Below are 5,266 nucleotides of genomic sequence, written 5' to 3'. Positions count from 1 at the left end.
ATAATCTGAGTTTGGGCCAAAGTCTTCCTTTTGGGCCTAAAAGATCGCCAAGTGTTAACGAGATAAAAGATTGTCGGAGTTATTTTACAAAGAGATGAATTCATCTTTAAGCAAATTGAGTTTTGGACTTAAGGTGAAGTTGAGGATTTAAAAATGGTGTTGTCGACGAAAAATGAATAAAAGAAAAGTTACAAGTCCAAAACTCGGAAGTAATCAGCTAGGAGAATCGCATAGCTCGTCAGAAGGGCAGATTCGACATTTTACAACACACAAGTATAAATAGGAACTTAAGAACCCAAAACCCTAAATTCTCTCCTTCCTCTCCCTCTCGGCCGCGTCCTCTCTCTCTTTCCCCGAACACTCTCTTCCTCTCACACTCCCTCTGCCCTCACCGGAAAGCACCATTTCCGGCCACCATCTCACCACACCGCCTCCACCAATCGATGCAGCGCCCAAAACTGACCCTAACCCGAGGCTCGCCGTCGACATGCACCGCCTCCGGCCTCCACCCGCGACCACCCAATCTGCGACATTGCTGCCTCACCTAATCCTCTGATTTCCAGCCATCAATCCTGACTATCGCTACCAAAAAATGAAGCACCAAGCCCTAAGGAGACCATGCCTTAAGTCTTGAAGCAAGAAAACCACCGTACGAGCTCGCCGGAACTCGTAGCTAGCTCTGCATGCCTTCGTTCTCCAACCTCCAGTCCAAATCGAGCTAAACTACCTCCATAGGTGTAATCAGCGCCTCACTACCCACCTGTTCCCGAGACGCCGACCTCCGATTCCGACTAGGGCCACCGTACGCGCTACACGCGCCGCCGCTGGCGCGTAGACCGCCATAGCTCCGCCGTGTATACCGCTGACTTAATCCCTTGTTCTGGTAAGACGTCCTCTAGCCCGTTCGTTGGCTATTTGAATTTCAATTCAGAAAGAAGTCGGTTTTCTAACCTTGGGTTTTCTGGGCTTGAGGTAATAATGGAATTCAGATCGGAAAGTGAAGCTTCTGGTCTTGGTTTTGATTTGAGTTCTTGTTGGGATGATGAAGAATCCAGAAGGACTGCAAGGAGCCGTATGTTATGGAGTGGTTGTGGTTTCGGCAGAACTGATATAGGGTAAGAAACCAAGCTTTTGAATAGTGAGTTTAATTGTTGTTTGGACTTTGAGATTAATTAAATAAGTTGTTGTTCTGTTGTGGAGATGGAGACTTGAGGTTTGAGGGATCTGCATTTTTGAAGGTTTTGGAGAAGAGAAGTGTTGGGTCTGTCTCCATTGAAAATGGATTAAGGTAAGGGTCCTGAACTCCATGTTTGGATATGAATTTGGTTAGGAGCTGGATTGCTGATTTTTGTTATGCTCGTTAGGTGTTCCAAAACGGTTGTCGATTGGGGGAATGCAGCTACTACGAATTGATTTCTATTTTGGAAAAGAAGAAGTGGTAAGTATTGGTCTCTGACAAGCTACGGGATTTGGTGTAGTAATTGTATTTTGAAATGAAACCCGGTTATGCTGCTTGAATGGTTAATGCTTAATTAAATAAGAAACCGATTTTTGTTGGAAACTTGGCTTGAATGAACGAATGTGAGTTAGCTTATTGCAAATTGAGGATTGGCTTTGTTTAATTAAAGAAGTGAGTTTGTTATAAATTTTGGAGAGGTAGTAATGCAAGGTGGACAAAGAATGGTTAATTTGGTGAGCTCTTTAAGAAGCTAGTAATAAGGAAACTAAGAGAATTGAGAGTGGAAATTGGTAGTGGAAACCGTAACCTTTATATGATTAAGTGGAATTGGGATATTGGACTCCGATAAATGAAGTAAATTACAAGTGAAGTACTTTAAAGCTACCATATCCCAAAATTGTAATCCATCGGGAGTGGTAATTATCGTTTGTTTCCTTGAAGTAAAAATGTTAAACAAATGAAGGTGAATGGGTCAAGTATGGTCACCATATTCCAAATGATTTAAATGCTATATCATTTGGATTATTTGGGAATGGTGGTTGTTATTTAATCGCTTAAGGTTTACAAGCTAAATAAAATAAGGTCAAACCGGTTGACCAAAATTTTAACATGGAAAGAAGTGTGATCACCATCTCCCGAATGAGCTTACTACGTTAAGTGAATTGTTCGGGAATGGTTACCATTAAATATCGATTCAAGTTAAATTGATAACTCATAAAGAAATTAAGCAAATGAGTTATGAATTGAATACTTATCGAATTCAGTTTTTGTTAAAGGACTCGAGTGTGTGCACTTGGATTTGGACACATGATCGAAAGTCGGGAACGAACCCGAATGTGGACGAGCACTCCAATTCCAGGTAGGGTGAGCTGTCCCTTCCTTGTTAGAGGCTTTTCAGTATATGTGGAATTCTATACTATGATAGTATGTTGCCTGCAAGAACGTTTTTGGTTGTTCATTAGTCGATGCCTCGTGATACATGTGTTTTCAGAACTGATAATTGCAAATTGTGAAAACCGAGGCTAGACTTGCATGTTGAGATACTGTACCCTTGTATGTGTGTACTTGTGACCTGAAAGTGAATGGGACCTAGACGCGTAGATTCCTAGGGATCCCACGGTGTCGATAACCGTGAACCTCCGGAGGGGGCCGTGCTCCTATGTGATAGGAGCATAAAATGCGACGTTTATAATGTTTAAACCCTATATTTTGCTAAGTTATTTCCTTTATCTTGATCAATTTAACTTAGTTAGTGTTTTGCAGGTAAAATGGAGTCTCAAAGTCCAAAAATGGCTAAGGAAGGCACAAGTAGCACAGAAATGAAGAAAAATGAAGAAATGGAAGTTTTCCCAGTTTGACTAGGAAAAGGAATCCCAGTTGAAGTAGGAGTCTGAAGCTGACTTGGACTAGGAGTTCTACTTGGACAAGGAAACTCAATTCTACTCAGATAAGGAATACTAGTATGACAAGGAGTCCCTGTTGGATAAGGATTACTCAAGAAGGTTCCGGAAGAGTGTAGAAGCATCTCGGAAAAGGAAGCAGTATTCAACTAGGAAACCTACTTGCATATGGAGTTCTACTCATACTAGGAGAGCCTTGGAACGTTCATGAAGTATCTAGAAGTCTCAAGAAGATCATATGCCGTGCACATGGAAGAGAAAGCAACAAGGAATTCGGATTTCAAAGCATTATGGAGTTTGGATTTCTAGTTGAGTATGGATTGGAATTGCCGTGAGATTCTTGAAGGTTCTAGGGAGTTCTTGACGTTTCATTCTTCAATAAGGCGTGGAAGACATGTGAGAGGCATGTGATGTGAAGGAAAACCGAATTAGACTTAAGTTATGCTTTAAAAGTCAAATCCATTACAGATTCGGATTACTGCCTGTGCAGATCAGTCAACTTCAACGGAGCATAGAAAATCGCTCAGAGCTCAGAAAATTATGATCTTTATATGGTTGGAAAGCTACAGATGTCTAGTTTCCAGAACATTTTACAGCTCGTCGATATCTATTTTCTAGAGGAAGTTATGGCCGTTTTAGTACACTGAGGTCAAGACTGCCGGAAATCTACTTTGTGCCAAACAAGTCCTAAATCAACACAACTTTGGAGAAACCAAGTAGAAACGAATTGGGAGTGCCTTGGGACGTTCTCCTATATATACCTTGTGTATTAGACGTCTCAAGGTTGACACATATTCTCCACAATTTCGTTTCTCACCGGTTTGCTCTTGAGTTTCAGGTTTTCGCATCTTGCAAGTTCTTGCCGTGCCATCCTCCATCCTTTGCCGTGATCTTCATCTTGTGTTGCTGCCTTGGATCTGCTTTGGACCTTGGGACGTAGTCAAGGGTTGTTCTTACCATCTTCATCATGTTTTCTTCTCGGTTTTGTGACTTGTTAGATAGAAATTCTGTTTTTGTTTTTCTTTGTGTAAAACCGAAACCATGAGTTAACTTTCTGAATTTTGGATGCAATTTTGATATGCTTTTCTATGATTGATGTGTTTGTGTGTTTTTGATCTTGATTAATTGCCGAAATATGGAATGATAATCTGGTTTTGTTTTATAGATAACTTTTATGTGTTCTTGTTCTTTGGTGGCCAACTTAGGATGATTGCATGTAATTGGAGCTAGTAATTAGGTAAAACGCTTCGGGACCCTAATTCGATATAGTAGTAAAGGCTTTGTACAAAGGTCGAGATCAGATTATGCATGTAATGAAAAGATTCGCTTCGAGTACTTGAATTTGCATGTTTATTGACTAAACTTTCACTTGCTCTTAATGATTTGAATGCATGAGATTATGAGTCGCTTCGATTGTGTGATACTTGCATTTGAAATATGTTGGTTTGGCGCTTCGTCGATCAATTGCGTAAAGGGAAGTCATATAAGGGACATTGGGCGCTTGTAACTTTGTTTCTTGGTTGATATCTTTCCATGGTAATTAACAAGATTAAGGGATGCATGAATATGTTGTTCTTGAAAGGTTCTTGATAAATTGTTTTCCAAAAATTCTTCTTTTCCCACCTATGTAAATAAAATGTTTTTAATCTTTTATTTGTTTTCGAAAATTATAGTTTAAATCTTCAAAAACCCCCCCTTGTTTCGTTTGTTATGTGTTTTTGTATATGTGTAAATAATTAAAATTAACTTAGAGTTTTTAGGTAGCATGTTAACTTAGATAATTAAATAAATAAAAAATGTTTTTAAAATTCGTGAATAGTGTCTCCGTGAATAGTAAATATGTGTTAGTGTTTTCTAGGAATTAATTTGGTGTTTTTTAGGGATTTGTTTTGTGTTTTTTTAGGGATTGCTAAAATTTAGGGATTCTCTTGGTGTTTTTTAGGGATTTTGTTTTCTTGTAGATTAAGTAATTCTAAGTAGATAATAACTAGTAATCCCTGTTGTATATGGATTCCTAATGTGATATGGATTTGTAAATTGTGTATAAATAGGAGTGGGATTTCCAAAACCTTTTCTAACTTGTTTTCTCTCTTTCCTTCGAATTCTTTGTGTATATATATGTGATTTTCGTTGCTCTCTATTGTTCATTGTTCTCTAGATTCGTGTGAATGTATGTATGTTCTCTCTCTTTTCTTTGTTGTTCTAATTCTAAGCATGCTTGTAACTTGTAAAATATTTTTGTGAAATTGTATATGTTTGTTCTTTAATTTCGTGACTTGTAAATTCTTTTCTTTAATTTGTTCTCACATGTTAGCACCCTCAATCCCCGGTTTAGAACGATCCCTGCTTATCCTATACTAACGCTCGACATTTTCAGGGTTTAAATTGGCGATGCTTTTGCACGTAT

General features: G+C 38.8%; 1 long non-coding RNA gene across 2 annotated transcripts; it reads left to right on the top strand.

Annotated features, from left to right (window-relative positions):
- Positions 1-333: 333 nt before the first annotated feature.
- LOC133706860 (uncharacterized) lies at positions 334-2,602 on the top strand. Of its 2 annotated transcripts, none has more exons than XR_009844757.1 (5): positions 334-883; positions 973-1,115; positions 1,201-1,288; positions 1,365-1,438; positions 2,236-2,602. It is a non-coding gene; the product is annotated as an uncharacterized LOC133706860 (long non-coding RNA). The 2 variants fall into 2 exon arrangements; XR_009844758.1 differs by having other exon boundaries at positions 2,224-2,602.
- Positions 2,603-5,266: the final 2,664 nt, after the last annotated feature.

The sequence above is a fragment of the Rosa rugosa genome, chromosome 4, assembly GCF_958449725.1.
Source record: "Rosa rugosa chromosome 4, drRosRugo1.1, whole genome shotgun sequence".
Lineage (NCBI taxonomy): Eukaryota > Viridiplantae > Streptophyta > Magnoliopsida > Rosales > Rosaceae > Rosa > Rosa rugosa.
This window is presented reverse-complemented; position numbering and strand designations above follow the sequence as displayed.